The sequence below is a fragment of the Anthonomus grandis genome, chromosome 11, assembly GCF_022605725.1.
Source record: "Anthonomus grandis grandis chromosome 11, icAntGran1.3, whole genome shotgun sequence".
Taxonomy (NCBI): Eukaryota; Metazoa; Arthropoda; class Insecta; order Coleoptera; family Curculionidae; genus Anthonomus; species Anthonomus grandis.
This window is the reverse complement of record NC_065556.1, coordinates 21,377,752-21,393,126: the sequence shown is the minus strand read 5'-3', so window position 1 is coordinate 21,393,126 and position 15,375 is coordinate 21,377,752. Positions and strand designations below refer to the sequence as shown.

Below are 15,375 nucleotides of genomic sequence, written 5' to 3'. Positions count from 1 at the left end.
TTAGTTCCAAAAGTATATTTTTGTCTGTGACATGTTTTAACTTTCCATATGTCGTCCATCCTAACCTGATTCATGCCTCTATTTCTATCTCCTCTTTTTGTTATGTTAGGCTTACTGATTGTCTGAGGTATATATAAGTATATGCGTTTACTGTTTCTATTCATTGTCCCTGGATAGTAAGTGTTATATGTTATAATTTTGTTGGCCATAATATTGTTTTGAGCAATGAATATCATCTGCAAATTTTAGATTATTCAGTTTCTTTCCTTGCATGATAATTCCTTTGTTGCACCAGCTGAGGTTGCTGACTATATGTTCAAGCACTAAAGTAAAGAGATTCGACTTTTTGGGTATTCACACTATCAATTCTTTATGAATTATAAAGTGGCTGTGTCTTGAATGTGTTATATCATATTTACATATCTTTCACTTATTCGTGGTCTTCCGAATGATTTCATGGCACTACAGGATTCTATAGTATCGAACGCGTTTCTTACAGTTTTCGAAGTAGACAGGGTTTTTTCTTGTATATTAGAATAACAATTGCGTCTCTCATCCTTTAAATATTCCTCCATTTATCACATATCTGTTAAAAAAATCGCGAAATCTTTATGCATTTCTGGAATAAGGTAATCTTTTTCAAGCGCTTTGTTATTTTTCAACTTATCAAGTGCCACGTCTGTTTCTTCTAGAGTTATGTCAAGTAGTTCTTCGGAATTTACATTCATGATGTGTTTCGGTTTTCTAGCATGATTGTTTTATTGAGAATTTTCTTTTATAGCGACCTATATAGAATTGTTTATTGACTTATAGTACTTTATTGACTTCATTTTTTTAAGACGTTGTTTTTGTCGAAAGACTTTGAGACCGTATTTTTCCTCGATTAATTAATGTGACTGTTTTGTTTGATAGTTATTGATATCTTGTTTTGTCATATTTTCTTTATTGTTTTATTTCTTTCGGTATATTTTTTCGTATTTCTTTTTCCTATTATACCAGTTAATTAAATAGTGTGGGTAGTTCTTCTATAGTTACTAGGTTCAGTTGGTTTATCTGAATGAACATGGCTCGATAGAGTAGCTTCTCTTAAGCTACTGCTACTATCTTTTTTTTTAACTTTAAAAATTATTGTAAACTCGTGTTATCTTATTACTAAATTTATGTAATCCAGGAACAATTAACTAGAGAAGTTGTTTCTATAATTATAGATTTTTACATTAGCTGGGAAGTATTTTTGTGAAATGTTAGTCTTATTTCTATCACTTTGATAATAGGCGGCACAAATTGAACGTTCTCTAAATTTCACTACCCTTTGATTTCGCGATACAGCGGTAAGCATTTATTTACTTTTTCTGTAGGTTTTTGTATAAATTGTTATTTTTAGGTACTGCTATATTTGTTAATTAGGCTATTTTGTCTTTCTTGGTAACTATCACCACAGTTCTATCTGTTATCATTTTCTACCAGTGGAGCAGGCTGGATTTTATACTTCTATTTAATGATTTTTGAGTACTTAATTTAAGCCATTAATATGAAATCAAAATTTCATAGTTTCTACACTTTTTATAGTAAACGTACTAAAAAATAGCTTTTTATTTACTACAGTCTATGTTTTGCTTGAAATTGAGAAAAATCTGATATTTTCTTTTGGTGTAATCTAAAATTAAGAAGAAAGTGCATCTGCTTCTAAGAAAACACTGTTAATTATTCCTCAACTACGCTTTCTTCATTGAATAAAAAAATATATCACAGGGGTCCACTGAAAAGAAGAACCAAGATTCAGGAAGTATTAGAATCTTTTTTCGAAACAATTGAACCTATAGAACCAATTGGTAAATCACTGGATCTTAAGATTAATTATCTTCCAATTGTGTTTTTAGACCAAAAATTTCCTAAAAAAAGCAGTCTTCCATTTTATAAATTGAAAAATGAAGTCAAAGTTACAGCTCCTAAAACTCTGAAAGTTAGCATAAAATAATGGAAGCTGAACATTCTACCAATCTTATAGCTTATAACTAAAAAGATCAGTACAGATTCAGGAACTATTATGATAATTAGATAATTAGACTTTCAGTTGTGGTCCCAAATCAGAATACATAATCAATAGAATCAATTCAGGATCGTCTTTTTAACACTTCATAGCTGCAACTCATAACTGAAAACTACATTAAGATTACATTTGAGATGCAGAAAAAGATAAACAAGAAAGACTGAAGTTGACTGATCTAGCAGGTTATCACTGTAAAATTCACGTTATGGAATATTAAATATTTTCACAAAAAATAATTGTTCTTAAAACCCCAAAGTCTCGTTTTCTTGTGCAATATCGTATGTTTTAGGCAGTTGCTTGCATACCATGACTGCCACTTAATTGTTCTTACCAGCTATTTATTATTAGCTACATTGACAAGCAGAGATAATATGTTCTATTGTCTCATTATTGTATTGACTGTGTTCTTACAGTATATATTTTAGATGGTTTCCAGTATCTACAACATTATTTTGGAGGCATATCATCCAAAAGTAAGTATTCATGGTCACTAAGGTGTAAGCTTGATATCGGCATTGATGACAACTTGAAACAGGTTAATATTGATATTTGTGTGAGAGTAGAAATTGTACAATTCCTCTACTTCTTATGGAAACGTTACTCTATGCTTGGAGGATTGAGGTTGGTCTTTCTTACAAGCTGTTATTTTCTACTGTTCTAAAGAAGTAGGTAAGAGAGGGGATTGCATAGCTGTTAATTGCTTTCGTTAGTCAATCCTAAATTGAATTTTTTGATCAGTTTCTGCTTGATTACTTTGTGCTTGACTCTATTTGTCTCTGGAAAATTCTGGCAATTGCTCCTACGATTATTTTAACACTACGCAGCAGTTCCTCGCCTTCAACCAGTCTTCTCTCGTCTACATGAACGGTTTAAGACTTACTGGTTCTAGTGTCATACCAATTTCTTTGCTAATGCTAAGGTCACTCTAATTAGTGCTTGTAATTGTTTGCTTGAAGCAGAATATATTTTTATGTCATCCATGTAAATGAAATGACTCACAATTCTTGAGTTTTTATTTGTTTTTATGTTAGAAACCACATCCCACATGTGTATTTACTGGGGGATTTATTGCACGACACAATCATAATGCACTGAAACTGTCTCTCTGGAAAGTGCCCCTAATTAAATCAATATTGCCTATATGATTCTCTATAAGGTTCTCTCTGTGGGTAACATAGTCAAAGGCTTTTTGGTAGTTTATGTGAATATTCCTGTGTTTGGTTCTTGCTTATTCTAACGCTGCCAAGTCTATTTACAATTACTCTTTACATCCCAAGGCCTTAAGTTTACAACCTTTTTGTTCAAAGGTAAATAAGTCATTATATTCTAGGTAAGTATAGATCTTGTTGCATCTAAGTACAATACAATAATACGTGAGACCCAGCAATCATATAGAGCAGTGATCGTCACTTCTTATTAAACCAGTCTAGGCAGTAATTGGAGAACTAAGTATGGTACAATCCTAAAAAATTTCTAAAAATCGTGTTCTAACTTATATTAGGCATTTCAGATCCAATATTCATAAACAATGAAATAAAAAGCGATGCAATGCTTTCTTCCAGATATTCAGTATTTTTCTTGTCTACATGAACGGTTTAAGACTTACTGCTCTTAGTGTCATACCAATTTCTTTGCTAATGCTAAGGGAAACTTTAATTAGTGCTTGTAATTGTTTGCTTGAAGCAGAATATATTTTTATGTCATCCACGCAAAGGAGCTGACTGATAATTTTTAGATTTTTATTTGTTTTTGTTAAAAACCACATTTTGTTTAAGTGTATTCGATAGGGGATTTACTGTCTCTCTGGAAAGTGCCCCTAATTAAATCAATATTGCCTATATGATTTTCTGTAAGGTTCTCTCTGTGGGTAACATAGTCAAAGGCTTTTTGGTAGTCTATGTGAATATCCTGTGTTTGGTTCTTGCTTGTTCTAGCGCTGTCAAGTCTATTTACGATTACTCTTTACATCCCAAGGCCTTACGTTTGCAATCTTTTTGTTTAAAGGTAAGTAAGTCATTATATTCTAGGTAAGTATAGATCTTGTTGCACCTAAGTGCAATACAATAATACGTGAGACTCAGCAATCATATAGAGCAATGATCGTCACTTCTTATTAAACCAGTCTATAGGCAGTAATTGGGGAACTAAGTACGGTACAATCCTGAAAAATTTCCAAAACAATTTCCAAACATCTTCAACTGCCTGGAAGTAAACCAAAATTACCTACTAAGCTAGTTACTGCTGAACTAACGATTTCTAAAACATGTGTTTGATATGATATGACTCTTGACATGTTTCCCATTTTGCCACTTGAAATCTGAGCGAATCACATCGTCAGTATAAAATTAGCCCCGCACATGCCTGACGAAATTATTTCCGAGATAAATAGAGACAAAAAACACACCTCTTGCAGACATCACATCTCTGGTTAATTTTAGCATCTCTGCTGGGGACATTCACGAAATCGCCTTCTTCTTCGTTGAATTTTTCTTATTTTACTAGTCTTGTTTCAGGTTGGGTGATGACTGCGGGATAAATATAGTTGACTAAATTGGTCTAGACTTTAAAGAGGAAACATTAGTTCAAAATACAAAGGATTCGAGCCTATTAAGAGAGTTCCTCCTATTGTTTTATTTACTTTGCAGTTGTCTGATAAAAATAAGATGAGGACTGATTGTGGTTCATTGCATCGGCTGCTAGAAACGTATATAGTGGAACTTGTTCTAATTATAGCTTAATGGCTCAAGTTTACAGTGGCTTGATGGGCGCAACTCGTCGTCGTTTCTTCCTTGTACGTGTACCGGTTTAAAGCAGAAAAGAATAAATCGTCGAAATAATTGAACTTTCTAAAATAATTTTATAATAAAATTTTAATTTAATTTCAGAGATAATTAATTTTAAGGATACTTCATAAAATTTAGGTTGACGAGTTGAAGATCATGTAATAAAAAATAAACCCGAATAAGCACTAATTATTCATATTAGTCAATCATTTCGGAAATAAAATTAGGTCATTTATAATAATGTATTTCAGTACCTAGATTGTTATTATATTTATATTTCAGTTTTTTATTTTCAACGAATTGTTGATTTTTTTTTGCGCTGTTGTGTGTAGCTATTATAGGTTAGCTACTATTTAAGTTTAAGTAAGAACAAATTAATTAATAAATTACTTCTAGGCAGTGATTTTTTAATCCAACTGGAACCACTTTTTTTGTAAATAAAAGGTTTTCAAAAATACAACTTCAATTTCTCTTTACTTATTTTATTGGTTACAGCATAACGTTTCGTCTCGGACTTGAGAATTCTTCAGGGCCTGGAACTATAATCTTGGCCTGGAACCTTCACTTCAACTAGAACTAATAAGATTGTAGATTTCCCTTTTTGCCAAAAAAATTAAATATGAAATTTTTGACGTACTTAGCACGTTAATTCTTTAAATTGTGGCCAATGAGCATAACAAATTATAGAAATTTTATTTTGTAAATATAATTCTAATTTAATTCTTTTTATGCAAAGTCCTTCTTGTCCATTTCTTTTCGTTTCGTTAATTTTTTTAAAATTATTTATTATTCTTATAAATCCTAAATAAATACATTTATCGCAGCTCTATAGCAGTATATAGGAAAGATGAACTGCCTGAAAGTAATATCTTCATTTTCGTCTTTTCCCAGGTAGTTGAGTAAAAAATAGAAAAACCACTTCATTTTGCTTCAATTGATATAAAAAAACCAACTGTCTGTAAGAAATATCTTAATTTTTATTTTTTTTCTAGACAATTAAAAAAAAACGAAAAATATTTGTATTTTTGTCTTAATCCAGGTAGTTGAAGCATTTCTCCAGAAAGCTAAGTAAAAATAGAGAACATACTTCATTGTGCCTCATTAGTGTTAAAAATATCAACGACTTACAAGAAATATCTACATTTGTATATTTTTTTCTATTCAATTGAATTAAAATAGAAAAACCACTTAATTTTGTTTCAGTTTAGGAATCTAAAATAAGAAAAATTAACTGCCTAGAATACAGATTAAAATTTTTGTCTTATTTCAGGCATTTTCCCAGACAGTTTATTAAAAATAGAAAATATACTTCATTTTGGTTCAGTTTAGGCAACTTAAGTAAAAAAGGTCAATTATCTACAAACTATATCGAAATATTTATCTTATTTCAGGCAGTTAAATTAATTCTCGAGATAGTTAAATAATAATTGAAAAATTGCCTTATTTTTGTTTCAGTTTAGGCAATGGAAGAAAGAAAGCCTCAATTGCCTGCAAAATATATGAAAATATTTGTCATATTTCAGGCAGTTGTACCTTTGAAGAAATATCTTCATTTTTGTCTTCTTCTACGCAGTTAAAGCATTTTTTAAAATTTTTTTACCTAGAAGTTAAAACAAATTCAGGAATTTTTTCCAGGCAGTTTAATATAAATTAAAATATCGTCAACTGCCTGGAAAAGGTATATTGATTTTTATCTTTTTTCAGGCGATTAAAACATTTTTTTGATGAAAAACTTTTTAAAATCCTGGAAGGAAAACAATATCAAGGCATTTTTCCAGATAGTTAAGTTAAAACAAAGTATTTTGCTTTAAATTAGAAATGCAATTAAAATAAAATAACGAAAGCAAGGCAATCAAAATAACAAAACGTTATTTGTTATTCAATAATCAGCCGCCTGAAAAGGATATTTTGATTTTTAGTTTTTATCTCAAGCAGTTGAAGTTTTCTTTCCGCAGAATTAATTTAAAACGGAAAAATTTTGCTGAAAAAATTTATGTTGAAAATATCAACTGCTAAAAAATCAGTTACTGTTAGCCTACAAAAAATATCTTTGTTTTGGTGGTATTCCAGGCAATTGAAGCATTTTTCCAGTCAGTTAAGTAAAATTACAAAAATTAAGTAATTTTGCTCCAATTTTGTGGAGTTTTTGAGAGAATTAACTGCCTGGAAAAAATATATTTATTTTTATGTTTTTCCAGGCAGTTGAAGCATTTTTTTCTTTAAACTTAATTAACTATCAGAAAGAAAAACACTATTGAGGCATTTTTACACTTTCCTAAATTTACGCAATTAAAGTCACAAAACCTTATTTTTTATTAGGTATTCAGCTGCCTAAAAATGGCATTAAATAAAAAATTACTTCATTTTGTTTTAATTAAAACTATTTAGAAGAAATATCTTTATTTTAATCTTATTTTGAAATATTATTCATTTATACTGTCTGGAAGAGAGAAACGAGTATTATTAACTGGTCGATTTCACATGAAGGATTTGTAGTTTTTTTTAGAGGTTCACAAGAGTTTTGTAAATTGCTTAACACGGAAAACTACCTTAAATACTAAATAAGACTCAATACTCTCTAATAATCTAAGAGCTGATACTTATATCTGAATTTCAAATTGGGTATATATCTTGACTTATTATTGGAAATTTTGGGCAATTTTTATTTTCCTTAAAATTTAAAAAGATATATTTTGTCTTATTTTTTGTATACAAAAATTAATCAGAATTTACTATTGATAAATAACGTTTTTCTATGTTGATTTTTGATATTTTTTCCAGGCAATCGAGTAAAAATTAAAGAAAAAAAACACTTTTTTGCTTCAGTTAACACAATTAGTGTTAAAAAAGTCGCAAAAATTTACATTGTATTTAATATACGTTCAGGTGCCTAAAGGAAACATCTGAATTTTTATTTTTCTTCCAGGCAATTGAAGAATGAAAACAGAAAATTTACGTTATTTTGCTTAAATTAATGTTGAAAGAAATCAATTGCTTGGAAGAAATATCTTAATTTTTGTTTTATTTCAGGCAATTAATATATATAAAAATATAAGACTTTGGACTTAAAGAGAGTGATCGCTTTTAAGATCGAATTTGCTTCTTGGACTTTACTGGATCAGAAGTTAAACAGGCCTTGACTTTTACGAAAACTTGAAAAGCATGCTTTTATAAATATTCTGCTTTTAACATTATAAAAGTAGCTTTATTAATTTCGAACATTTTGGACTTTGAAGTGACTGATTCGATATGGGTAGTAAATGATAATTTTTCCAAATTCCTTTAACTGCCTGGAAAAAAGAACTAAGAAATATAAATAAAAAAATAATTGAATACAACTGAATAAAAATAGAAAAGTACTTTTTTTGGCTTTAGGTTAGGCAGTTAAACCTGAAAAGTCTGATTTGTTCCTTGGTATTCAACACTCTAGAAGAAATTGTTTCATTTATTGTGTTCTTCTCGACTTAAAGAATTTTTTTTACAACTGTCTAGAATTAAAACAAAATTAAAGCATTTGTCTAAGAACAGTCCATAAAATAAAGCAATAAATAAAGTTAGTCATCGAATGACCTTAACATTCGTTAAATATTAATTAAATAATTCCAAAAATGCATAACTTAAATGGAGCTGACACGCATTATTTTATTTGTTTATTTGGGAAATTTCATATTCTTGTTAACATAAATTCAAAGTGTTCTGCCAATTATATGTCCTAGCAAGGCTTCAGCATAAGAAATGTTCATTAGAAAAGATGCTTGAAAAGAAGTAATATTAAAAATTAAATGACTAATTAGAGGTATATGGAACTTTTGGACTTAAATAATTTGGTTTTTAAAATTTTATCTAAATTTATATTTAATATTAATTATTATTAGTAAGTACAATTTTAATTTTTTTAAATATTTAAAGGGCATGTTTTGGTTAATTTTGTCACCATTGTGCTTTATATAATTTCTGCTTTTTTATTTTTTTAATGTAAGAACATTGTTTTTTAGGGTAAGTACTTTCTTTTAGACTTTAAAAAAAACAATAAAGTGTGTAAGATTAATTGATAATTGTAAATTGGAAAAAACGCATAACTCAAAAGGACATGAAACTTGATTTATTTTAATTACTTTCTTAGGAAATTGGTTAAATTTCAAAAATTACATATCTTGTTAATTGTTTGTCATTATTGTCTTTTGCCTATTATTTGTTTAATTAATTATTATTTATATAGATTGTAATAAAAATGCATAACTTAAATGGACATGACGTATCATTTATTATAAATATTATTATTTAATTCCGAAAAAATATACTCCACATTTAAATTAAATAAATTGCCCGAAAAATAAACTTTCCAAATAAATTAATCACGGATATCGATTTGTCGTAAAGCTTCGCATCAATCTCGAGTATATTTATGTCCGGACAATAAATCCCTATAAATCCGACGGCCGAAAGCATCTATCTATTTTACTAAATCGAGCAGGATTAAATCTTTTTTATTATCGTGACGTCCCCATATATAAGATCTTATAATAGACCACCATAAACCAGGAAAATTCTTCTTTGTAACCTGAAACGGTAGCATCGTAATGGAAAAACATAAAATGAGTCATTATTTTGTCGGTTGGAAGTGTGACCATTAAAACGGTATTCTCCGTTCCGTTGTCACGAATATTATCGATAGCAGCAACATTTAAACCTTCAACAAAAAAACGTTGTAGATATATAAATAATGTAAACGCAAACCAGACGTAACGAAAATGTTAAAATATCCGGTATATGGCACCTTTATTTGTCTTTGAAACAAGGAAAGAGTGGTCTCTTTGTCGATAAATAACGGTGTGATATACCTAGTTTTATTTCTATAGCAGATAGTAAATAATGTTTATTAAGTGAACGATAAAAAGTATTTAGATTACATAAGCAAGCCTACGAGAAACCAATTTAAAGCGTTGCAAAAGAAACTATTCATTCTATTTAGTAACAATTATGAGGTAATAAATAAATGTTTTTAAGATTTTCGTTGATTAAGAATGACGTTGAAGTTAGTCAACATGTTGATACTGCCATCCTGGTCACATAAAGTAAAAAAATGTATAGAATGGATCTACAGACCTCTTTGAAATATGATGGGTCCTAAAGGTTGAGACTATACTTCGTTTTCTTCCAGACTATACTGGGACATTAATATGATATAAGAAGAAAATAAAAAACGTCAAAAAAAGAAAACTAATGTTAATTCAAGGGTAATTTAGATGATATGATAAGGTCAAAACCGGCAGACCATTTATTTATTGTCTGACAATTGTAATGTAAAATCTGATAAAGTGCAGGTGCAAATGACTTTTGCGCTACTATAATAATGCATGGGCGCATATTTTCCGCCAGCGGTTAATTCAAATTCAAATTGCTATATCTAATGGTAATAAATTTATAGTTTGATTGCAATCGGGGTTGCTACCTACATATAATTATTATTATTCTTAGCACTACTGCCAGATGATGGTTCAGTTATATCGAAGATCGAGAAAGTTTATAAATAAGCACTTTTGCTTTTCATAACTTAATCTTTAACGGATAAATATAGATTTTAATTACGTATGCTTAAAAATTAAATAATATTATTTTCCAATTAGTCGCACACCATACAACAGAATTTTAATTAAGAACCTTTTAAAGGGAGAAATTCAAGATGTCGAGAAGCCGTTTTAAAGTGTGTTCGGTTCATTATTTATGTAGGTTCTTTGTTTAGATTCCAGTTTAGGGTTTCATGTGGGATCAAGCTGCTTAGATTTGGGGTTTGTTGGTCTTCCTACACAGGGTGTCATTCTGTTTTATTGTTAGCATTTAAATTATCTTTAGTCATTAGGAATTTAATTAGGTAATAAATGAATTGCAATATTTGCTGCAGTATCGCTGCCGTTATAATTAAATATATACACTCAGATAAAAGTGATCAAGTTTGTAATTTACTTTTATATAATATTTAAAAAATTAATAACCGTGGTACAGGTATAGGAATAATAACAGATGTTAGGATAGACTTTGTCAAATCACGGCTGTTAGATGAAAAACTGAAGATCATATGCGAACACCAAGAAGGGGTTTTAGACCGAACTACCGACGCCAAAATCCAAATTTTAGACATGCAAAGGAAAACGACCAAAAACAACAATCTCAACATGAGAGAGTATTGATCATGAAGATCATGATGTTGTACTGTATATAACCAATTCATGTGATGAGAAACATTCCATTATGGTGAATTTTGTAATAGATTTTAGAGCAAGTAACCATTTTTTCTAGGACTATTACGAAGTAGGTACATTTCGATATAGTTTTTGGTAAAGAAATGGCTTTATTTCCCAAGAAGTGCGGGAAAGTTGATTCCCGCACTTGTTACGAAATGAATACTTGTCGATTCTAGAGCGAATTAGAAACATTAAAAAGACACGGAGGGTGGAAATCTACAGAAATTGCTGAAGGATATATAGATAACTCATTACACAACCGCCTAAATGTTTGAAGTCAAATAATCTCCTAAATTAATGAAAATGAGGAACCAGCACCCAAAAAACTCAAATTTCAGCAAAAAAAACTGCAGGAACTATAAATAGAGCTTCCTTATGCAAGTGCTCCCAACTCCCAACAGCAAAACATATTTACCTCATTAACGACTAAAAACATATCGGATTCTCCTAAAAATATTACAATTCAAAATTGTACTGGAATTACAATAAATATATATAACAAAAACCATAAAAACTAAAAGCAAACATATTATAATCTTTGTTGTTTTTTGATAATTTTTGTTTATTCAAGAATAAGAAATAAACATTTGATATAAAAAAAAAATGTTTTTTTTTATCGTGTAATATAAATTTAATTTACATTTTTAATTTTTTTTTTTTGGATTTTAAGTTTCTATTTGCTATTACAAACTCTTTTTAATAATAATATATAATATTATACAATAGTGGTACTTTTCTTGAAAAGGTAAAAATAGAATTATTTGGATCTGATGTAACTGACTATAGTGACCCTAAGAAAAAAAGTTGATGATGAACTCTAAAAGACAAAACGTCGTATCATCAATATTAAATTACCATCATGAAGGGCGAAAAAAGTGGCTATGAAAAAATTGATTTTTACTTTGTTCTACGACTTTACATCACAGAAAATAATTTAAAAGATGTTTTGATTTATTCGGATATCTCTGAAAATACTCGTAAATTTTAAATTTTTACAAAACATTTGAAAAAGTATTAAATTACGCTATTTTACCCTAATTATACTGACTTTTTATCTTTGAATTTTTTACACTTAAATTTGGGACACCCTGTTGTTTTATTTGATAGTCGTAAAAAAAGTATAGTCTATAACGTGTGCGAAATAGAAAATTCTACACTCGTAGAGCCGTTCCCCTCGCCTAACAAACCTCTCTACTCGTACTTATTTCGCACTTGTTATAGAATATACTGTTTCACGGGAAGTTATGCAAAAATAAGTGTAACTCACGTTTCATATGGATGTGGTACATTATCAGGGATGTGTCAAGGACAAGTAGTTCATATAGAGGCTCAGTTGAAAACAAAGAAAAGGACGAATCGGCGTGTCTTAAACGAAAATGCTTAAGTAGATATTTTGGGAATATTCGTTGCAGAACCCACCAATTCTCTTTGTACAGTAGTACTAATTCAAGAATAGAGTTTTGCGAAACTATGTCCAACTTAATAAACACTCGTGAAATTTTGATAACCATAATTTGCTTTAGTATTGAATGGACCTTTTTATTAAACGGCCTTGTCAGTAAAGGTAACAGTATACCCCCACGTATTGATTTTTTTCAAAAAAATATATTTTTTTCGAATTCGAACTAACTATACCAGCGGATTGTTCTCATCAAGTAGATCAAGAAAATACCGGGTTTATAAGGGAATCCGAGCAGAACTAAGAAATCGAGTATTTTTTCGACCTCGTTTTTGAGGCCAAAAATGGGCATCAAAAATGCAATATCTCGGCTATTATAAAAGCCACGACCTTGCGGATGGTTTCGTTGAATTCAAAATTATAAAACTAAGACAAAACCGTTGGAATTTTCCCGATAGCTCCTACAGAAGCCGAGATAAGAATTGTCGACATTGGAATGACGATAATCTCCACATTTTTAGAGAGGGTGCTACACAGTGGCCACAAAAAGTTATTATTTGGGCCGATATTCATTAAAAAAACTTAACTGGAGAACTCTACTTACGCCTACTTGAAAATGTAAGTGATTCTTTAATAACAACTGAACTGGAAAATCAAATTAGTGGTAACATTTTGCAAGAAAATTACACATTCAGCAAGATAGAGCTTTGACGTATTATTTCCGACAGTGGCTGAATAACAAATTCCCTAACCAATGAATTGGTAGAAGGGGACCGATAGAATGGCCTACTAGGTCACCAGATTTAACGCCGTTAGAGTCATATAAAAACGGTTGTTTACAAAACTTGCAACAAACCCTGATAATATCGACGATTTAAAAAGAAGAATTACAGTGGAACATAGGGCTCTTCCAGAAGTGGTATTGCAAAATGTTCGGAAAGAATTTGAGTATAGAGTTAATTTTTGTTTGGAGAACAATGGTGACCACTTTGAACGCCTCATAAGTTAAACGTGTTCTTAAAATAAATTATAAGAGTGTTTTTGTAAAGACCATTACTAAAACAACTTATTCATTCATAATTGCAACGACTATGCAAAAGTTTAATAAAAATAATATTAACCTAAGTAACGTCTAATAATAAGTAATTTTTAATGTTTAAATAACCCTAACTTGGCAACGCAGCACTCAAATTTAAAAAATAGGGTGCTAAAATGTAGAAAATGAAAAGTTCTTTTAAATGAAGTATCAATCAACCCCTATTGCCTTCAAAGATTTTCAAGAGAGAGATTCTGGGGGTAGGGGGTTAAAAGAGGTAAAGTGATTTTTACAGAAAAATTTTGACCTCTCCTAGCGACTTTGTAAAAATCTAACCCGTTTCGAGATGAAAGGGATGGGAAGTTTTCAAATTGACACCTTGTATTATAGCTACCTGATGAAATAGTAGCCATTGACACACGCTGGATGTTTAAAGTCAAAGATAGCAAGACTATTGACAAAAGTATTTCAAGGTCCTAATAAATCTAAGGAGTTCAATTACTCGATATTAGACAATAAAGTGTTTATCAAGAAACCATAAGACTTACAAAGTGAAAAACGTTTAAATTAGACAGAGGAGTTGGAACATCAAGTTTACTGAAGTGATGTCACAATTACATTTAAAAAGTTCAGAATATGACTGTTTGTACTATTAGTATTATTTGTTGATGATGGATTATGTAATTTTAGAACCCTAAGTCAAGAATTTTAATGACAACTTTAACGTAAAAAATATGCCAAATGTAACATCGTTTTTTGGAATAGAAGTCACCAAGCTAGAAGATGCATTAAAATTTACTCAAACAAGGATAATTTCAAGACCCTTTACTGAACTCATCATGCTGGAGTGTCTCTATAGTGCAACATCTATGGAACAATATTTTTGAGTGGATGAAAGTCAACTAACTAGAGAAGACTAATATATTTCTCAATTGGAACAAGGCCACATATCACATACAGCGTATCAATTTTGAATAGAAATTTGGACAAACCAATAGTACACTTTTGGAAAGCAGGAAAGCTTTTGGAGATACCTGAGTGAGAGCAAGAAACTATGGTGTGTGATGCAGAATGAAATGCAGGGCAGAAAAAGTATTAGTGGATTTGTGGGTTTTCATACAGAAAATGTGAGACCAAATACAAAGCCAAGAAATAGTGAATCTGAGAGGTATTTTATCTGAGTTGCGAGTGCGTAATCCAGTAATTATAAACATTAATAATTTGCGTGCAATTTCAGCGATTAAAAACTTTGGAGAACTCTAAGAGGACATTAAAATAAGTGGACATTAAATACCATTTCATTAAAGGTCTCTGCCATATAAAAGAAATTATAATAAAATACGTGTCTTCTAACGAAGGCCATTCAGACATTTTCACAAAATCTTTAGGAAAAAAACATTTTTGTGTAATTCAGGAAATTTTTAGTAACTAAGTTTCGTACTATTGCTTTTTTTTAAATTTCAATGTAGTGTTAGACTAATTTACCCACAAAACCCTACATCTAATTCACAATCAAAAATTCATACTTATATCGCCATCTCAGTCTGACGTATTATAAAAAGTGCTGAAATAATTATATTTTTTCTATGCAGTTAGATAAACTACGTGAGAAAAACATGATTTTAAAAAGATTCAGTTAGTAATATAGAAATGAAATTTCTATAAAGAAGAGGTTTCTATCAGAGATAATGGAAAAAAATAAAAACATTTAATATTCATTTTTATATCGCCATCTCAGTCTGGCCAATCACAATGACTGAAAATAAATCATGTTCTTTCTATGTAAATGGATAAACTAGAAAACAAACACATTTTTCAAAACCCAGGCAGGATGGTATAGAAATGAAAAGGTAATATTGAAAGAA

The 15,375-nt window shown here is 29.9% G+C and overlaps 1 protein-coding gene across 1 annotated transcript in view; it reads right to left on the bottom strand.

Annotated features, from left to right (window-relative positions):
• The window catches only part of LOC126742017 (disintegrin and metalloproteinase domain-containing protein 12-like), an 80,787-nt gene that overhangs the window by 39,627 nt on the left and 25,785 nt on the right, over nucleotides 1-15,375 (bottom strand). The gene's annotated exons all lie outside the window — the stretch shown is intronic.